The 22,415-nt window shown below is 39.3% G+C and overlaps 1 long non-coding RNA gene across 2 annotated transcripts; it reads right to left on the bottom strand.

Moving 5' to 3' along the window:
- Positions 1–12,333: 12,333 nt before the first annotated feature.
- On the bottom strand, positions 12,334–15,875 carry LOC147567293 (uncharacterized). 2 transcript variants are annotated; one of them, XR_015230732.1, is made up of 7 exons: positions 15,592–15,875; positions 15,309–15,386; positions 14,962–15,102; positions 14,316–14,395; positions 14,009–14,197; positions 13,014–13,923; positions 12,334–12,846 (listed from the first exon to the last, which is right to left on the bottom strand). It is a non-coding gene; the product is annotated as an uncharacterized LOC147567293 (long non-coding RNA). The 2 variants fall into 2 exon arrangements; XR_015230731.1 differs by having other exon boundaries at positions 14,962–15,173.
- Positions 15,876–22,415: the final 6,540 nt, after the last annotated feature.

Consider the following 22,415-nt stretch of genomic DNA (forward strand, 5'->3'; position numbering starts at 1 on the left):
GAAGAAAACGCCAAACATGAATTCGAACAATGGCCTCATCTCGGACCTCCGATGAAAACAAAAGGTAAAGAGCAAAGGTAAAAAAGGAATTTACAAAGGAAGGACTTTCTTTTCTCAAACTTTTGATGATGAGGAGTTGAAGAACAAAAGCAGGCTATTTATAAATAAGAGGAACTCACGGCTCGAAACGGTCGGTGCGGAAGAGGCGTTAGCAAAACTCGAGGAGATGCGATAGTCTCACCACTAACAAGGCACCGCGTGTCCACGCATGCCGAAATGACTGTCGTATACAACAACCCAAAAGATCAGCATTAAAAATGCGTGATCAGAAGATCAAAAATGTGACGTCACAAAATCACACATGGAAAGGAAATTAATTGCTCAAGCAGAAGTCGAAACTGCTGATGTCGAAAATTGGCTCCCGGTTAAATCAGCTTGAAAAGGGAGTTGATGCATCACAGCCTCCGTTATGATGGTATATTCTGTTATGAGAGGAAAAATTCCCCTGTTCAGCTCTGCTTCTCTGCTCTGCTCCTCTGCTCTGCTCCTCTGTTCTGGATCCTCGCTCCTTGCTCCTGCCTCCTTGCTCCTGTTCTTCTGTTCCCAAAGGGGGGAAAACCTGCAAAGGGTTCAAAAACCCCTCCGACGCTCAAGACAGTCAGGGTGCTTTTTGCAGTAAAAGAATGAATGTTGATTGATCCTTTTGGGGGCGAGTTGTGAAGGAAAAGGTATGAGACTTCAAAGGCAATATTGGATATGCGCCTTGAGAAGGGAAAGCTTGTAGGGCCACATGTTCTCAAAATGATTAGTCATTTTGAGAAATTAGCTCGACTTGGAGTCGACCGTGGCCGAGATTTTGCCACAGATATTATCCTGCATTCACTTCATGATGGGTTCAGTCAGTTTAGAATGCATTACAACATGAATGGATGGGATAAATCTCTGGAAGAACTACACGCTATGCTCCAGACAACCGAAGAGAATATCGCAGTGGTGGAACCTAAGAAAGAAATTCTGATGGTTCAAAAAGAAAAAGGGATTTAAAAAGGAAGGAAAACAGAGATTCAAGAAGAAGAAGATGAGCAAATGGAAAGGCAAACAAGTTTCCAAAACCAGAAGTGCCCAATCTGATTCCAACTGTTTCTACTGCAATGACATAGGCCATTAGAAGAGAAACTGTCCCAAATTCCTGGAAGATAAAAGAACGGAAAGGTGGTTTCCGGTCAAGGTAAAATATATTAAAAGTTGATTTAATTAAATACAATTCCACAAAAGGTATTGGATACTTGAAATTGTTCTTTTCATTATGAATGATAGGAACAAGTGGAAGCTGAGTATTTAATGAGTAAGGAGATGAACCTGTCAAAAGCTAAAAGGAACAATAGTTGATGCATAAAGGTAGAGAAGGATCATGGACTCCATAGTGATAACTATAAATTAGTTTTAGTTTTCCTTTTTCTTTTTCGAAAATTGACTCTGTAATGAGATTATGGAGATAAATAAAATATTCAGTATTTTATGATGTTCTTAAAAGATGCCTACTCAACTTTTAAAGAATTATACCAAAGAATCCAATTTAGTCTAGTCAAACAAATTTGAAAGAACATGGATGAAGCTAAAAGTTGAGTGACCTCGTATCCCTCAACGATAGTTAATTATGGTTCAAACAAATGTACTTGACAAGATCTCAAGAGTCAACTACTCACTAAAAGCTTATGTTAGACATAAGAAAGTGATTAATGTGACTGGAATATACTAAATACTAGATTTAAGGAAGTCTTGGAGACTAAACCTGAATCAAGTAAGGATCAAATCTGACTAAAAGATTATGATAAGATCATAAGTCTGAAAGTCATAAAGTCGTCCGAACGCAAAAGTCTAAATGCACAAAAGCCATACCACTAAGACCTAGAAAGCTATAGTGAATAAAAGGATTTCATACGAATATGGATTTTAGAAGAGTTTTAAAATGATCTTTTATTCCAAGTCTAAAGACCTTTAAGACATAGATTCTTCAAGCGAAGAATAACGGGGTTTTTCCACAAATCATCGAAACACAATTAGACTGTTGCTCTCGATGGTGTCCTATTAAAAAGAAAGCGTTTTTTGATAATCAGACAAGTGGGAGGAAATAAAACATTCGAAAAAAGTTCGAATAAAAAGAACAACAAATAGGAGCAAAAAGTTACTCGCTATAATGGAAGTAAGGAGTTACTTGCCATAACGAGAGTAAGAAATTACTCACGATGAAACCTCTTAAAGAAACTAAGAAGGTATTTCTCAAAACCCCGAGTGAGTCTTAGAGAAGATTCACAGAAACTATAGCAAAACTACTCCGAGTTTAAACTGAGAGTCTAAAGAGATGAGATCTAAAAGGAGTGGGGCCCTAACATTCGCAAAGAAATTTGATCGAATTCAATTTCTTAGAATGAATAGTCTTGTTCGACAAGAATGTAAGTGGGAGTGAAACAAGATCGTTTCAAAGTCCTGTATGTGGAGACATACTAGGATTGAGAAAAACCGTTAGAGAACTGACTCAACAGGACAAGAGACGAGGGTAAATTTATTAGGGCATCACAATCTATGTCAATAGATTAAAGTGATGAAGAGAGTCATTTCAAAAGAAGTTTTGAAAGACATCAAGAACTCTTGGAGAAGAGTTTCCACCCATCTCACATGAGACCTGCCTAGCGAAACTCATAATTTAGAAATCCTGACAAGCGAAAGCAGAACATGAGAGAAATACTTATTACAAGAAAACATAATATCGATCATGGAGATGATTGATGTTTACCCGCACATCTAAAATGTACTTAGAGTACAAAATATGTCGTCACCCATGAAAGTAAGAAAAAGGACCGAGAGTGCTGAGAGCATTCAAAATTATGTCTCTGAAAACAGAAGTTGAAGAAAGTCATAAAACAATCTTTCGAAAATAAAGATAAGAATCTTTTAGGAAGGACGAACAGATGAAAAGGAGTTTTCATGCTGGGAGTCGTTGCTAAATCTACTAGATAAAAACCAGAATCAGAACTTGGGAAGTGCTGACTTCAGTTCAAGAAACTGACATTATCATAATAGCTTACGAAGGAGTTCTGAAGCATGATAATAATAAGCGAAGTGAAAAACATAAACTAAACTGTCACCTCAGAACGGACATGGAAGATGAACGGATCTAAGGAATTAGGATTAAGGGAGAAAATCCTAAAAAGACTTGTAAAATGAAGAAACGTAAAAGAGTTTACGCGGTGCTTAATATTTACAAACTCTTGTTATCCGAAATACACTCAGTTTATTTCGTCGTCTAAATCATGGTTTAAAATTTAGATGACAGTCCAAAATAATGGAGTGTTCCAGGTAGGTTTATTAGATACGTGATCTAATGAAAGAACCCTACTAAGTGAACATGGAAGCACACCATTATAAGAATCCCTAGCCCAGGTCATTGGGTTGACAACAATGACTTAAGAAGACTAGCATGAGTGATTGACGAGATAACGCCGTTTCTTGGGCTATGGGAATAGGAGTATTCAAAGTCAACTTCATGGGTGTATAAGTTGATACACTGGAAACCCGTCAAGTGAGAATACTTCGAGAGAAGAAGTCAAGAGATGTCATAACTCTCATTTAGCAAATCGGAGAGATTCCTCAAAACATGAGTACTCACTCAGTTTGTGTAAGGAATGTCGAACTTTGGCACCGTTAAATACCGCGCCGTAAAAGGAGGTTATAAAGGCGGATTGCTGGGGGAGACAGGATAGACATGGAATTGAGTGGGAGTACAAGAATGGAATATGTTTCCCTGAGTAAAATCAGGATAAAATATCTCCGGACCACTTGATGAGAAACAATTGGAAAATGCATGGCCATGCTCAAATGGATTAAGAGTTAATCATTTGATTTGACAGTTTGTTCTCGGGATCAAGAAAGTCTGATAAGTATGACATATCAGATGAGATATGGAAAGACATGAGAATCGAGCATTGCACTTGTTCTAAGTACAAGTGGAAGACTGAAGGATATATTCCCTCGGTCTGAAGGAATGGTATCCTTCTAAGGGATGTCCTTCGATCAAGATGACAATGCGTACGATTTGGCGAATAGGATCATAATGACCTTATTTGGAAGATCATTAGTCTGGTCGAATTAGGGGTCGTGATGCTTAGCTAGAAGCCAACTACGATCGTCGGATAACTTCGGAAAATCTGCGGCTAATATAGACCGGATCCTATAAGGGTTACACATAAGAGTGATGGTTTGAACGAAGAGATATTGACTAGATATAAAGTGGCAAATAAGTGGATTGGATCCATTATTTGAGACCAAAAGAAGTTCGGAAAAGTCCGGACAAGTGTAATAACCCCGGGCTAAAAAGGGAGCCTGGGGGTGCCCATAAAGGGGTCGGCCATGTGATGGCCGACCATAGGAAGGGCGCGGCCAGCACATGGCCGGTTAGACCCCTTGTGTGGGCCGACCATAAAGCCCATAAAGGCTTATATTGGCCGACCACACATAAACCTTTTTAGGGTTTCATACGGGACACAAAAAGATATGTCTTGAAGGAGATATTTTAGGAATCCTAGTTTGGGTCAAATACCTTCTCTATGGTCCTTATAAATAGACCTCCTTAAGACATAATTATGGACAGAAATCAAGAGACAATTCAAGAGAGCTTTTAGAGAGAAAAGCCAAAAGAGAGAAAAGGAGTTTTCTCGATTATCTAGTCAAGAAGAAGGTGTTCTTCACCTTAACCTTCAAGAGAGTTCTAGCTAACTCGAAGGAGGGAGTTCAAGTCATACACTCGGTGTCTCGAGTAGAGGAACTACAATTGGAGTTTTTGATCTTCCGAATCTTGTCAGAATTTTGTTCGTGGGAAAGCGATTAAAGGTAATCATCTTTCCATATCTAGTTCATTGATTAGGTCATGTATAATTAGATCCTGGGAGTCTGATGTGGCGTGAAAAACCACATTTAGGTCACTTAACTTTGATGAGTTAGTTCTTTTCGAGTTTTATTTCTAATTATTTATGTGTTTTTATTGTTAGGTATCATATTTGGAGATAAACATGTAAGTCGGAATAAAGGGAGTGAATTGTCACTATCATTTCATGTGCGCAAAACGAGAGAAAAAATTTCAAGCAAATCAAATGACAAGAGGAGTCAATGACGAGTCCGACGGTGAAAACGAAAGTCGAATCGGAGTTCGGACGGAGAAATTATGGATGATGGAAGTAAAAGTCGTCTCTTGAAATTAGATTTGTAGAGATCAAGTATGAAGGCACCCTCCTTGTTTCTGAAGCAAAGCTTTAGTCCAAATCAAGCCCACAAAAGAAAAGAAGAAGAACAAGCTAAAGAGAAATTTATGAGCACCCTCCCTTTGGTCCAAGTCAAAATGGTCTAAGACTTAGTCAAGTTTGACTAAGTCTAGGGTTGTGTATACACAAGTGAAAAAGAGGGGTCAAAGGGATTCATCAACTACTCATCATCTTCTAGCTTGGAAAAGGAGGCAAGAGAGTTCTTGAGAGTTAGGGTTCTTCATCAAGAGGGTTTGAAGGAGAGAACAAGAGAGAAGGAAGAAGGAGGGTCGGCCAAGCATAGGCCGGCCAGCACACTAGGCCGGCCTAGCTTAGCCGGCCGAGCAGCAGCTCGGGCTGCTCTAGAGAACTCGGGACAGGCAGCAACAACAGCTCGGACCTGCAAGGAGCAGCACGGTCTAGCACGCAGCATCAGCTCGGGTCTAGCAGCTGCAAGCAGCAGCGTGCGCGATATGGAGCAGCAGGCTCCGGCCGGAACAGCAGCCTATGCACAGAGCACGAGATGCCTCTCCAGCTGCACGAGATGCCTAAGCACGGCTCGGGTGGAAGCTTCCTAGCTCGGGACGTGCACGGGATGGATGCCTTTGGCCCGGATCTAAGTTTTCATGGCCGGATTCCATGTTTTGGCCGGATTTCTCCATTCTTTGGCCGGACTTTTCATGGTGTTCCGGCCACTTTCTTGGCCAGAAACCTTAGGGCTTTTGCTCCCCATCATCTTGGCTAGCTACCCATGTGGTTTGATTTGGTTTTGGGCTAGAAAGTTAAAGCTAGGGTTAGCTTTAATGGAGGTTGTGTTCTAAATGGAGAAGATGATGGTGTTCGCTATGGGGAACCCAGAATTTGCTAAGGGGAGATCGGCTGTACCTTAAAAACTCATATTTTCCGACGATCTTAGCCTCGAACCACATCGAAAAAGGGGGATTCTCTCATCAGTTTCTTTCCATTTCTTATTCAATCACCATGTTAGCTAACTTTAGTGTGTCGATTATATGAGATGAAACGTGATGAATTCGTGATTATGTTTAATATGATTTAATGTTTTGATAATAAATTGATGTTATCTTATTTTGATTACTTGTTTCAATCGTTTTTCATGTGTCTTATCAAGTACTTCGCATAGTTAATCGATTAGGCAAAGTGATCGATATCGATCGTAGTCTAGATTCAAATTTCATGTGTCTTGTCATGCACTTCACATAGTTAGGCGACTAGACGACATTTTCTATGATTCGGTTTTAATCGTTTAGGAAGTTTGTTTGACTAAGTATTATCTCCGGACATACGTAGTGCTTATGAACGTCCACCTTAGGAATCGAGACTAGATTTACATCAATCCATTCGATTGGACCGTACATAGTTATAGGTTTATTATCATGGATTCCCGGACTTCGACACCTCGCTCACTTGTTTCCCTCCCGACTCTTGTTCCTCCAACTCTTCTCTCGAATCTCTCTCGCTTATTTACATTAGATTATCTCATTAACTTTACTTGTTTTCATTTCTTATTACTTATTCATAATAAAACCCCCCAGTTATCTTTGTTCTTTTCCGCCTTAGTCTAAGTTAGTTTGTGATACTTAAACCTTTGAACGAAACCCTTTCGGTATCCAAACTACCTTCCTATCCTTGGATCGATCCCGGCTTTGCCGGATTACTACTTGATACCTCCGCTTGGGTGTGCAACCTTTTCGGGTACATCAGAGTCTAGTGTTAACATTAGATGTTTGAGATTCCGCAATAAACACTAGAAAAGGTGTGTTAGACACATCCGTAACCCTACAGTGGCATCACGACCGGTTACATGAAACTATCTTTGACTAGACGAATAAGATTCGAGCTTGAATGACTAGAAAACACCATTGTTTAAATAAAGATTTGAACATGAAAATCAAGGTTTTTGATATAGATTCAGTATCCTAATACACTAAAACTTTAGTTTTTCGAAAAAGGTTTTCGAAAACTAGTTTTAGGGTTTTGAAATTTAGCAAAAAAGGGTCAAAACCCACTGTTTTGATGATGAAAATCATCAAAAACAGTGAAAAACAGCAGCTGAACCATGAAGGAACAACAGAAAAATCAAGGGACAACAAGAAAATAGGAGGAAGATGAAGTCTGTCTCGGGCCGGACTGGCCTGGACGCGTCTGGCCAGTCGCGTGCACCAGGACACTGGGATCCTGAGATTGTCTCAGACGCATCTTGGATTAGACCGAGACGCGATTTTCGTGGCCGACTCCAGATGCGTCTGGATAAATCCTAGGCCGTCTCGGACTAGGAGTCCGAGACAGGCCAGGACGCGTTCTAGGGATGCGTCCGACGATCCCTAGCATCTCGAATGCGATCCAAGATGCTACGAACTCGGACAGACGCGTCTAGACGCGTCTGTGCCCAAAGGACGCGTCCAGACGCGTCTGTGGTTCATGGACGCGTCTGTGACCAAAGGACGCGTCCACCCGAGGGACACGACACGGCTCAGAACGTGCCGAGCCGGGTCTGAACCTTGACTTTGACCGACCTTGGTTCATCCTTGACTGGTCAAAGGTCCCTTGATCGAGTTTGACTAGGTTTTGACCAGGGTTTGACCAGGGTTTTACCAAAGTTGACTTGGGTCCATTTTTGAGTTTGACTCGAAGATTTTGGATCTTGACCCGAGTGGGATTTTTTCAAACTTTTTCTCCGAATTTCAAACTTATTTTTCAGAAATTGACCTGGGCCATCGGATTACCCAAACGGGGTTTTTTCCTAGAATCGATTTTGGAAATTATTAAGGAAGAAACATAACATGTTATAAGTCCGTATTTTACGAAAATAGACTTAGAACTCACGTTAGACATAGGAATGTCACAATTTCTCACAACTAGTTATACGAGACATAGCGAACCTATAAACGAATCTAGGATACATACTTTATGTGATTGCGTAGCTTAGTATATCTTTATTTAGGTAAACGTTTCTTGTTCCTAAGCACAATTGAAAGTGCCCGAATAATACTTAGAGTATGGGGTCTTAAGTAACCATTGACGAATCGAATGATGAGATCATGATTCGAGTGGGAGTACTCAATGGTGGTTCAAGAATAAGAATCCGTACGAACCGTAGGCGAACAAGAAATAACCTAAAAGATGAGATCTTTTAGGGGTAATAGAAAAGATGTAAGAAATCTTTACGCAAACCCACATAAACTTTACGTAATAAATCATAATTGGTTATGCCAGAGTTCACAGTAACGCAACTTGATAAATTACGCAAAAAGTCCCAAAAAGAATTTTGAGTAAATGCCTACCCAGATTAAGACACCTGTTGTCCCTTGTTCATCGATGGTGGGTCGGCCTTCGGAGAGTGCCATCTTTTACCTCGGACAATACGGGTAGATCTATAACAGAGATCTACATGTCTAAATGGTTATTCTCAACGAGTCAGCAAAAGGGTTTTGGATTTCGAGGCAAAAGGACAATTTGACACACAAGTGTGAAATTTGTCAACTAAGAATCATAGGAGTATGATCAGTAAGGAGTTACTCACCCAGGACGATGGATTAAGGGCAGTGCCTTAGTACGCTTAATTCCGGAGGAATGGGATCTTGGAATTATATTATTCTTAGGGGACAACAAATATAGAATAATATAGGCATACAGGAATTATGCCAGGATAACAAGTTTAAATCACTTCGCATTTCTTACATGTAGTTTAATTATGACAACCAAAGAATCCTTCAACATCCGTTGGCTACTAGAGAAAGAAAAACTGAACGGAGATAACTTCATTGTATGGGAAAGGAATCTGGAACTCGTTCTCAGATCCGAAAACAAGGCAAGCATTCCAGACACACCACTTCCGATAATCACTGAAGATTCGACTGATGAGGAGATAGATTCAGAAAGAAGTCTCCGAAAGAAGGCTGAACCCGTAACATGCCTTATGTTAGCAACCATGGAACCTAATCTTCAGGATAAGTTCATTCACATGGATGCTTACACCATGATTCGACAACTCAGGAATTTGTTCCAAAAGAAGTCGAGGATGGAAAGGTATGAGACTTCAAAGGCAATATTGGATATGCGCCTTGAGAAGGGAAAGCCTGTAGGGCCACATGTTTTCAAAATGATTAGTCATTTTGAGAAATTAGCTCGACTTGGAGTCGACCATGGCCGAGATTTTGCCACAGATATTATCCTGCATTCACTTCATGATGGGTTCAGTCAGTTTAGAATGCACTACAACATAAATGGATGGGATAAATCTCTGGAAGAACTACACGCTATGCTCCAGACAGCCGAAGAGAATATCGCAGTGGTGGAACCTAAGAAAGAAATTCTGATGGTTCAAAAGGAAAAGGGATTTAAAAAGGAAGGAAAACAGAGATTCAAGAAGAAGAAGATGGGCAAATGGAAAGGCAAACAAGTTGCCAAAAACAGAAGTGCCAAATCTGATTCCAACTGTTTCTACTGCAATGGCATAGGCCATTGGAAGAGAAACTGTCCCAAATATCATTGCGTTGTGGTCGACGTGGAGTAGATCTCACCAACCGAACTACGTAAATCTATTGTGTTCTGTGTGATTGTTGTTTATTCCCTATTGCTTTTCTTGGATTACTTGATTTCGGTCATAGCCCTTTTGTCATAACAACCTGGTATTAGAGCTAAGGTTTTGAGGTTTCTGTGATGGTGAAATACGAGTTAGAAAGTTCAATGTAAGTAATGATTTTAATCTTTGGAAGATTAAGATGTGAATAATATTAGTTCAACGGGGTTTGCTGGAAATGTTGAATGGAAATGTTGCACTCGTTGAATCATTATTAGAAGCAGAGAAGGAAGATCTCATCAATAGATTTTGTTTTGCTTGAGCGATGAGGTCTTGCGGGAAGTAGCGACGAAAACTACAACCGATGGGCTATGGAGTAAGCTGGAGGCAAGGTATTTGAAGAAATCTCTAACTAATCGTTTATATCTAAAGAAGAAATTATTTAGTTTACAAATGTTAGAAGGGGAATCGTTGAAAGACCATATAGATGAAATTAACCGAGTATTCTTAGATTTAATAAATATCAATGTCAAATTCGAAGATGAAGATAAGGCAGTATTATTGCTTGCATCCCTGCCAGCATCATACGAAGCTTTGTTGATTCTTTTATGTCTGGTAAAATAACTACAACATTGGAGGATGTTAAACCAGCATTTAACTCTAAGGAGTTGAGACGATGGTCAATGGAAGAAAGAACGTCAGGAGATGGGCTAGTTATAAGGGGAAGGTCGCAACATCTAGGCGATGGGAAGGGTCGGTCTAAGTCTAAATCGAAACCTAGAAAGTACATATGCTCTAATTGTAAGAAGAAGGGACACTTCAAGAAGATTTGTCCTGAGCTTAGAAAGAAACCAAGGAAGGCAACAGTCATCGAAGAAGAAAACGACGATGGTACTGTCTTGGCAATCATTGAAGAATGTGATGAAGTTATGGTTCTGCTATCAATGACTGCTTCGCTGAAAGATAGGTGGATTTTTCATACTGGTTGTACATTCCATGTATGTCCTCATAAGGAACGGTTTTCCGCTTACACGACCATTAATGGCGGTAAGGTGTTAATGGGAAACGACGCTCCTTATAAGGTGATTGAAATCTGGATGATAATGGTTGTAAGTATACTGGTGAAGGTGGTGTTCTTTCACTACAAAAAACTGGGCCATTAGGGACAGCAAAAAATCGTCCCCAAAACGGAAAAACTGTCCCTAAAAATGTATTGGGGACAATTTTTGTCTGTCGCAGAAAGTGGTGTCCCAAATAGTATTTGGGACAGCTGTCGGGACGGATAGCTTCTGCCCCCAATACTCCATTTGGGACGATTTGCATCTGTCCCTATAACAATGCTTATTAGGGACAGTGATTAACTGTCCTTAAAAGTTCGACTTAAGTTTTCTCCAACTAGCTTTTGGGACAATTGACATCTGTCCCTAAAAGTTTAAGTAAAATTCTCTCCAATTGGGAAATTAAATGTCCTCCCAACAAATTTGCTGGAAATTTTTTCTGGCTCGCATTTGGTAAAGTTAATAACAATACCTCAAAATATTACAGAATTTGATTCGAATGTTAATTTATAATGGAAATTATCTGTACGCTTCTACTTTTTTTTTTTTGAAGCCAAGGGAACCATTTCCATTAATAAGTGATAAAATCACATTGTTTACATGGATGATACATCATTCTTATTTCTCTCCTATGAAAACTTCATGAGAGTTACATACCTTTAAATGCAAAGTGCCTCATGAAGAGAAAGAAATGGGACTAGACACAGACTCAATAAAATGACCCTAAAGGTCGAGAATGAGAAGACCCTAAAGGTCGTGAATGAGAAGACCCTAAAGGTCGCGAATGAAAAGACCCTAAAGGTCGACAAAAAGTAATACTAATACAAATACAAATACTAAAATAACCACTGTAGTCTTCACCGGAAAGTCGTCGCCGTCACCGGAAAAACCGTTTTCATCATCGGAAAACCGTCTTCATCGTCGGAGAACCGCCCCCTTCACCGGAGAACCACCACCACAGAACCGCCGTCAATGCAACCACCCGCTGCCCCATATCTTAACTCACACAATACTGATAAAACTGCCGCCATTGAACCTCTGAGATATTCTGAATCGAGCGTCATCGCTATTTGAACAAGAGACGGATCACACGACGATGATGACGACGCCGATGAAGAAGTTTTGGTACATTCAGCACCATTTCTGTACTCAGGCGCTTCAGAAAACCTAGGTAAAAGATTCAATCCAATCAAATCTGTATCTCTTTTACTATCACGGAAAGATCTAATTGAATCTGAAGATTGAAATGAAATCAGTAATAATAAAGTAACAAAGATTGAAATCGAGAAACCGTTAATCGACATTTTAACGGGAAAGTTTCGATCTTAATCCTCTTCTTCGTCGTCGTCTTCTTCTCTCTCTTAGTTATATAAACCCTAGTTTAGAGAGAGAGAGAGAAAGAGTTAAATGAGATTGTTAGAGATGCAATTAAACACAAGAATAAGAACTCTGATTCGGTTTTTCTGAGTCAACTCATTCATAATGAATCGTTAATCAAAAGTATGGAGATTGGAAGAGTAACAAAGATAGAGAGGAAAAGAGGGAAAGAGAGGTGTAACCCTCGCCGGATCTGGCGAGGGTTACACAAAAACTACAACGAGAACGAAGAAGAAAGTTGAAAAGGGAGAGAGACTAGAGAGAGACGGTGAAGAGAAAAAAGTGAATTTTTTTTTTATGAGGTCAAACATCGATAATCAACATATTTTGTCCATACAAAGAGATAATGTATTCTATTTGTAGCTATTGTCAATCAAAACATTTAGAGTATTTAACAAATATTAACAAAATAACATCCAAGATGTGTGCAACCAAACCGGTAACCGGTCAGATAGACCAAATCGCATTTGTTATAAAAAAGAAACTTGCGCACAGTATCATTTTCATATCTATCGATCTCATTGAAGCACTGCTCGACATGGTTGAAACTCTCCATCGCAGTAGCATCATAGGCAATCTGCAATATCTCAAATATCAGTACGTGTCTGATAATAAAAAAAAAATCAAAAAAATATAATGCAAGTAGTAAATCATGTCAACTTACAACTCCGACATAGCAGCTACCCTTGGACATCTAAATAATCCAGAATGAAAAAGTAGAGGAACTGAAGTATTGGTACGTGCCAAGACAGGCTTGTTGCTTTCAACAAGCAATTTGATATAGCCTTTACACAGTCAGATATGCTAATAGGAGCTTTTCCAAAATTAAATAGAGCTGGCAAGGTAGATGTTTTGCACACAAGAACAGAATTATACGCATAAGAATAAATATTAAAGCCCTCACCTAAATAAATTTTCCTAAATGATGTGTCTCAATAAATTCTCTGGAACATAAATCTCTCCCAACAAGAAAGTGGTCCAAACATGAACTGGTAGAAAATGATGGTATAAAGGTAGCAATTAAACACCCGCATAATTCGCCTACTCAGTCTAATCAAATAAATTTCTTCACATTTCATGGGCTCATGGTATATAACATTTAAACAATCAAAATCATATTCTAAAATCTAAATTACCTTTTTTCACGCAATTCTGCATAAGAACGTATCAATATTGGCCTATGGCCGACATATGCACAAAAGATATGGTAGGAAATATAGAAAAAAAACAGACATGGTTGTCATTATGAACAAAAGATAAAAAATCATATTCTTGGCTCGAAAAGGATGATAGAATTAGGGCCTTTATCGATGCCAATAACAATCCTTTTGCTTGTTTTGGACTTCGAGGAAAAACCGCCTATTAAAAGAAAAGTTATGAGGCTTATGTAACACGGGAGTAAACCTTGTTTTTCTGATCCGGGAACATGACAGAAGAATGCTTCTAGTGATTGTGAGTGATAATACCCACCATGTGCCACAACACCATAAGGAGATCTTAGAGTGAAACCTGATATTTATCATATATTAGCATACACATCTATGAATGAAATCAAGAAATGAAGTTTGAATGAAGTGGAGAACTGTGCCTCCATAATTGAACTGATTCCCACTCCTATATCTGAAATTCTGAATTTGGCAGCTTCATTCACAATCTACAGGATAACAATATTCCAATAAAATAAAAAAATTGTGTAGCTATGAGAGAGATAACTATAAAAGGAATACAGAGTTACAGACCTGATCGAAAGCAGGAAATATATAACCTGCAAACTAAATTTCAGCAATAGCCCGAATCCCCTATAACATTAAAAGTTAAAAATAAAATAAGATGAAGGCACAAATTAATAAATCATAAAAGATATTGAAGCTTGGGTTTTCAATTCATATGCACAATTGCTGCCAGACCAATGCCGAATTCAACGAACCCTGCATAAGAAGTTGTAATACTCTAAGATTTTCTTATGGGGTGTCCTTTGCTTCATCTTATAGAATAAGGAAAAGAGAACTAGTATTTAAAGTGGAAGCTTATGAGGTAACAAATAACCTGCTCGTATAGACGAGTGTTGCTACCAAATCGATCAGCCAATCTTGTTGTGCACTGGAAAACCCCACCAAAACCCACATCTTCGCCAAACAGGTAAATAACAAAGTTCATACTTTATAAGTATTCAATAACTAATAACTAATAAGTTTAATACCTAGTAGTAATATAGTCATCATCTTCAATTTCCATAATGACTAATAGTTCAATAAAATAAGTAGTATACTATTCGGATTTAAAGTTGACAAATAAATTAGAAGGTGTTGTCTCGGGTCTCGACCGAGATAGCCGAGAAACTCGGACAAACCCTAACTCGGAATCTCGGCCAAGTCTCGTCTCGGGGGAGGGTCGAGACCAACTACATAGGAATATACATCTATTTACATAAATTTTTTATGGGTTCTTCTGAAGAACTTCACCAAAGAAAAATAGATAAATTCAGCTCCAAGAAAAAAACGTTAAAACAATCCAACCTTTTTCTCTCTATTATTCTTTAAACACAAAAGGTTCCTAATGGGTTATTGTCTTTTAAATCTATGATAAAGAAAACCCTTTAGCCCTAAATTCAGCTATCTCAAAATTCAGAAGTACTTAAAAATCGAAGCTTTCTATCTCTAACTCCTCAAAAAGAAGAAATTTAGATACTTACGGGCTTAAGCAAGTGTGACCCCAATGTATAACAAAGTCGGGATCAACTTGTAAAGCTCCAACTTCATCCGCACAACAACTTCCATATGTAGTATCCACCATTACATACAATCCAACATTTGTGGTACCATCTGTTTCCCTACTGATAAAATGAAGTTCTTTTATCAAATTCCTCATTACACTTATTGAATCCTTCAATAACTCATCTGGAAACTGAATAGAGGGCAGACAGAGAGAGAGAGATAAAATAGTTGTTTTAGTTCAATTGAAGTTAAAAAAAATCAACTGAATAAGAAAATCTAGGGTTTTTACAAAGAAAGGATTTTGGAAGGGTTCTAGGGTATTTACATAACCGAAGAAGAAGATGATGATGATTGATTAACTGCAACGTGGCTCTAGTAAAATTTCCACTGCATAAGAAATCAACTGTGCAGGCAATTACGTATCAGATGCACCCATGGTTAAGATATATTTCCAGTCACAAAAGAACAACAAATCTGGTAATAATCGGAGTAATATAAACTTTCAAACTAAAATAATTTTCTGCAAAACCGAATTAGGGTTTTATGTTATAAACTCTTAATTGTTTCATTTGAAGAAGAAGAAGAAGAGGAGGAGAAGAACAACAAACCTGGTAGTGCAGGAGATGCAAACGATCTATGATACCGCTAGAAAAACCTAGAAGAAGAAGACGAACAAATTGCAGAGGAAAAAACCCACGCACACGCGAGAGAGATCGAAGATGAAGAAGAGAAACAAACCCTAGGACGAGAAGAAGAAGAAAAATCGTGCCCTAAAATGAGAAGGAGAAGGAAATCGTGCAGTGTGGAGAGATGAGGGAGGAAAAAAAAGAAGGGGGAAACGAAAAGAGGAAACTTATTTGTTTTGCGCGCCATTATTTTTTTTTGGCTCCAATTTTGCGCCATTGCCCATTATTTCTATAAACAACTGCCCAAGAATCAATATATTTGTCCTTATTACAATTTTATCAGGGACAAATATTATAAAATGGTCCCTATTATTAATATATTAGGGACATACGCAAAATGTGTGTCCCTATTGACCCTTTTTTTTTGTAGTGTTTGGATTTCTAAGGGGAGTCTTACAGTTACGAAGGGGTTGAAGAAGAATGATTTATATGTGCTACAGGGTAAGACTTTTACCAAATCTGTAGCGGTATCATCATCAAACAAGGAGGTTGAGACTACCTAGCTGTGACATATACGGTTAGGGCATATGAGTGAAAAAGGGGGTGGCTATACTGAGTAAGAAGGGTTTACTACGTGGATAGAAGGTTGGAAAACTGGAATTCTGTGGACATTGCGTTTTCGGGAAGCAGTGTCGGGTAAAGTTCAGTATAACGGTTCATAATACCAAAGGAACTCTAGATTACATCCATTCAGATCTTTGGGGTCCCTCCCGGGTTAGGTCAAATGGCGGGGGTAGATACATGTTAACCTTGATAGATGATTTTTCCAAGAAAGTATGGGTATACATACTGAAATGCAAAGATAAAGCATTCGCCAAGTTCAAGCAGTGGAAGACCTTGATCGAGAAGAAAAATGGAAAATCATTCAAACGCTTGAGGACTGATAATGGTATGGAATTTTGCGGAAACGAGTTTAATAGGTTCCGTGAAGACCAAGGGATTGTAAGACACCATAAGATCAGAAAGACACCACAACAGAATGGTGTGGCAGAACGTATGAATAGAATTCTATTAGAACAAGCTCGTTGTATGCTTTCAAATGCAGGGTTGTCGTAGTTTTTCTGGGTTGAAGCAGTGAACATGACAGCGTATCTGGTAAATATTTCTCCATGTACATTTATTGAATGTAAAACTCCAAATGAGGTATGGTCTGGTTATCCTGCAAAGTACGAGAACTTGAAGATTTTCGGTTGCTCGACTTATGCACATCTTAAAGAAGGTAAACTTGATCCTAGGGCTAAGAAATGTGGATTTCTTTGTTATGAGCCTGGATTTAAGGGTTATCGGTTATGGAATCCGGATGAAAAATCAAAAAAGTTTATCATTAGCATAGATGTTACTTTTGATGAGTTAGTCATGGTAACTCAGAAGGTAACGCCTGTAGATGCTCAGGAGAGTGTTGGTAAATAGGTGGAGTAGGAAGATCACGGAGAACAAGTGGAGTTTGAGATATGCACTGGGGAAGAGGTTAAACCTCAGATAGATGAGGAAGCCGAGGAAGATGAACAGGAAGAAGTTCATTACAATGTTGCAAGGAACAAGAGAAGGAGAGACCTTCAGGCACTGGAAAGGTATGGACTGGCAGATATGGTTGCATTCGCACTTAGTATAAGGGAAAACATTGATGCATGTGACCCATGCACCTATAAATAAGCTATAAGGAGTGATGAGTCGAGACAATGGTCTTTTGCCATGAATGAAGAGATTGAGTCTCTTAATAAGAACCGGGCTTGGGAATTAACCGAGAACCCTAAGGGTCAGAAGATTATTAGTAGCAAATGAGTTTTCAAGAAGAAGGAAGGAATCACAGGGGTGGAGTATGCACGGTACAAAGTACGGTTAGTAGCCAAGGGGTTTACACAGCGAGAAGGGATTGACTTTAATGAGGTATTTACTCTTGTTGTTAAACATATCTCTATTAGAGTATTCCTTGCTATGGTTGCTTTGTATGATATGGAATTGGAGCAACTTGATGTTAAGACTGCGTTCTTACATGGTGAGTTGGAGGAACAAATCTATACGCGTCAACTAGAGCGGTTTGAAATTCTCAGGAGTAGTATAAGCGTTTTGATACCTTTATGGTTAAAAGCAGTTATGATAGAAGCAAATATGATAGCTGTGTGTATCACAGTCAACTATCAAATGATTCTTATGTGTATCTACTCCTATATGCGGATGACATGCTGATAGATTGCAAGGATATGTCAGAAGTCCACATGTTAAAGGATCCGTTAATGGGTGAGTTTGAGATGAAAGACTTGGGTGCCTCAAGGAAGATATTGGGTATGGAGGTATGGAGAGACAGATCTGCTGGGAAATTGTTCTTGTCTCAGAAAACGTACATCGGAAGGTGTTGGAACGTTTTGGTATGACTGAGGCAAAATCTGTTGGTACTCCATTGGCAACACACTTCAAGCTTTCGGATGAACTGTCACCGACAACTGATGAAGACACAAAGTATATGTCTTAGGTGCTTATGCAAGTACAGTAGTGAAGGATTTATCCGTTCGGTCTGAAGAAGATGTCCTTCGACCAAGGTTGCAATGCGATCAATTTGTCAGTTAGGATAACGATGACCACACGATGAAGATCATCCAGTCCGGTCCAATTAGGGGTCGTAATGCTTTGCTAGAAGCCAACTACGATCGTCGGATCAAGGTGTTGATTCGCGGCTAACATAGACCCGGATCCTACAACGAGTTACACATAAGAGTGGTAACTTGATCGGAGAGACTTGACTAGACGGCAACAGGCTAAAGATAGATGGGATCCAACTGGAAAGGCCGAAAGGGTTCGAATGGAGATTCGGAACAAGATAGAAAGAACCGAGCCTTAAAAGGGGTGCCCGGAGGAAGGCTCATTAGGTCGGCCATGTGATGGCCGACCAAAGTAAGTGGGCCGGCCATAGAAAGCCCATGGTGGGCTGTTCTGGCCTGCCACACTTAAGGGATTGTCAAAATACCCCAAAAGGGTATTTTGGTAATTATCTTTTTTGTGACCCGAAAATAGAAAGACCTAATCTGAATGGGATTCTAATTAGGGTTTGTCTATATATTGGGTCAGTTGAGAACAGAAAAGGTGTGGATTTTTCTCTGGAAGAAAAATATACAGCTCTCTCTCTCTCTCAATATACAGCTAGTGGAGAGAGAGGAATATAGAGAAAAAGCTCCCGTTCTATCAATCTAATCAAGAAGAAGAGTTCTTCTCAACCTTCTAGTAAGTCCTAGCAGTCTGAAAGGAAGGGAGATCAAGTCTATTCACTCGGTGTCTCAAGTAGAGGAGCTACACTTGGAGCTCTCGATCTTCACACGCGATTGGAATGGTTCGAGGGAAAAACACGTTAAGGTATTTATCCCTCTTCTAGTTCATTGATTAGTTTATGCATATGATCTTGGGAAATTTAGTGTTAACATATGATGTTTGAGATTCCGCTTAGAACACTAGATAGTGTATAGGATACACAAAACCCTACAGTGGCATCACGAGCCGGTTGCATGAAACTATCTCTGACTAGTCGAAATAGATTCGAGCTTGATTGATTAGGTGATTTTATGTTTAAATAGGGATTTAGACATGAAATTGATTAGTTTAAATTAGATTTAGAATTAATCGGATAGAAATTGAAAGTGTTTCAATGGGAGAACTTTAAAATTTTGAATTTTTGAAAAGAGTTTTCAAAAGGAAGTTTTAAAGTAGATGGTTTTTTAAAAGAGTTTTCAAAATCTGCTGGTTTTTGGATGAATTTCATAAAAAACAGTAGCTAAAGTTGGAAGAAATCGAAAAATTAGAAGGGAGAAGGTGCTGTCCAAGAGCCGGACTGACCAGGACGCGTCCCAGTCCTTCCCGGACTGGGAATCCGAGAGCGTCTCGGACAGACGCGTCCGAGTTCATCTCAGACAGGGATCCCGAGAGATCCGCGTCTAGCACGTGCGGTCGCCTCACCTGGACGCGACCAGAGAAGTCCGGACGCGTCTCGGATTGAGAATCTGGACGCGACTAGGACTGTCCCTTCCAGACGCGTCTAGGACGCGTCTGGAGAAGCCAGAAGCCATCTCGGACTGGGAGTCCGGGATGCATATACTTGGACAGAGCGTCTAGGATGCGTCTGTGGGGCTGGGGAAGCGTCTGGCCTAGGGCCAGAACGGTCCACCCGAGGGACTTCACACGTTCTGGTACGTGCCAATCCGGGTCCGACCTTGGCTCGGACCTTGACCGTGACTTGACTTGGTCTAGTCAAAGGGTTCCTTGACCAAGTTTGACTTAAGTCTTTGGAGTTTGACTCGGGTCTTTTGGGCCTTTACTTAAATGGGAGGTTTCTATTTTCTTTTTCCGACTTTGACCATATTTTTCTTCCGAAAGCGACCTGGGCCAACCAAAAGCCTGAAACGGAGTTTTTCCAAAATGATTTCAAAACCTTTTAGGTTAAAACCAAAACGAGCCATTAGTCAGAATTTTGAGAAAATTAGACTTAAGGCACGTTAGACATAGAGATGTCGGTAGTATCTCCCGAATAGCTATCTAGAACATAGCAAACCTAGATTCGACCTAAGGAAGCGAATCTCATACATACTTGGGTGTTTTATGAGTGTCATATTATTATGTATGTATGAATTTGAATGCGGGTTCTAGTATGGCCATAGAATTGTTCTATTCTTGTCTTTAAGCACGGATGGGTGCCCGATGTAATTAATTTAATTTCAAGTTTTATACGATCTGCGAATCGTTGAGTCTTGTAATTAGAGTTAAGGGTCCAAAAGAGTCCATTGAAGAGCCAAAGGATGAGATCGTGGTTCGAGTAGGAGAATTCAATGGATGTTCGAGGATGGAGATCCAGGCGAACAGAGGCAAAATAAGCAAGAACCTAAGAAGATTAGATCTTTTAGGTTAGGGGCCATACTAGGATCATGTCTGCTTGATTTATTTTCTCGCGCGCATTTACTTATTTACGTTTTATGTGGTGCATGTATGATTATGTTAGAGTTCACAGTAATGCATGCAAACACAAACGTAAGAGTCCCCAAAAAGAATTTTGAGTAATGCCTACCCAGATTAAGACACCTGTTGAGCCCTTGTTCATCGATGGTGGGTCATGCCAAAGCAGGGTGCCATCTTTTACCTCGGGACAATACGGGTAGACCTATGAAGAGGTCTACATGTCTAAATGGTTATTCTCAACGAGTCAGCAAAAGGGTTTTGGATTTCGAGGCAAAAGGATGAATTGAACACATAAGTGTTATTCATCAACCAAGAGTCATAGGAGTATGATCAGTAAGGAGTTACTCACCCAGGAGGGTGGAGTTAAGGGCAGTGCCAAAGTACGCTTAACTTCACAGGAATGGGATCATGGAATCATATTATTCAAAGGGGGACGGTTTTCACTGAATAATATGGCAAAAATATTTTTGCGGTAAACATTGAATGCAGTACTTAGCAAAATCCTTATTTTGTTTCTGTAGAGTAGAGATGGCATATAGTATTAGTTCACGTTTAGATAGAGATCTATACGACTTTCTAGATTGGGAGGAAGATCAGAGAAGAGTTCTCGATGCTTCGAATAAAGAAAGCGTAATAGAGATACCAGAAAGGGAAGTGGAAGTCGGTGCCTATGTTATAGAGGTCAATTTGGCAGATATGGCTGACTATCCTTCATGGGTATTTGATACCGGATGTGGAGTGATGGGCCTAAAAAGTTTCCTAAATAGGTCTACACCCGCAAGTGCACGGGTGTCAAGTTGTAAATTCCGGTAAGACCGGTTCGTTCCTCAGAGACTAAGTCAAACTCAAATTCTAACTTTAAAACTATTGAGATTTAAAAAGTGAATTGATGATGGTAAGATGATTCAAATAAAAATAGCACATAAAACTAAAAAAGAAAACAAATAAGTTGATATTCAGAAAAGGGGAACCAAGGTTTTTCGAATCCGTCCACGTGACAATCCTAAAGACAATGTATTTGCCTTAGTCAACTAAGTTCTTTGTTTACTCGGGTTCTATCACATGAACGCTCTAGAATCCGGAAGATGTTGTCATGAGAAGCAATAAGGACTTTAAAAGATATGAAGATTTAATCTAAAAATTAATTGACTTGCATATAAATTGAATTGATAAAATTCTCGTTATGGACTTCATCTAAACCCTAGATGGAAAAATTAGTTTCTCATGATAAAGGATGGAAGTTTAACTATATAGAATGTGGGAGAAAAGTAGAAAAATTGAGTTTCTTACTGATTTTGCAGCCAAACAGAGCCTTAAGGAAGTGATTTCCTTCTGTTTTTCCAAGAATTCTGCCAAACGCACCCTCTGGGAAAACGATTTTCTCGTCTTCCCGGAAATGGATTCTCCGTGAGAAAACTATTTTCTCATCTTCTTAAAAATACTTTCTTTCTGTTTCTTTCTCACTCTCTTTGCAATCTCTCTCTCTCTTCCTTTGTAATCTCCCTCTCTCTCACTAAGAAGCAGAAAACAAAAAGAAAAAAGAAAAATAAAAACTAAAACCGAGATGATAACCTCTTTAAAACTCTTAATCAAACTCTCTGTTATTGTTCTCTCTACAATCTCTCTCTCTTCCTCTGTAATCTCTCTCTCTTTCTCACTAAGAAACAGAAACAAAGATGGAAAAAAAAAAACAAAGCAATCAAGAAAGAAAACTAATGATAATCTCCTCCTCTCTCTCTAAGTTGTTCTCTGTTGTTCTTTCATCTCCTGTTTTCTTCTAAAAACCGTCCCCTCTTGCTTCCTTTTCTCTC

This window comes from Eschscholzia californica, unplaced genomic scaffold (genome assembly GCF_041429995.1).
Source record: "Eschscholzia californica isolate CP2 unplaced genomic scaffold, dmEscCali1.0.p SCAF_1, whole genome shotgun sequence".
Classification (NCBI taxonomy): Eukaryota; Viridiplantae; Streptophyta; class Magnoliopsida; order Ranunculales; family Papaveraceae; genus Eschscholzia; species Eschscholzia californica.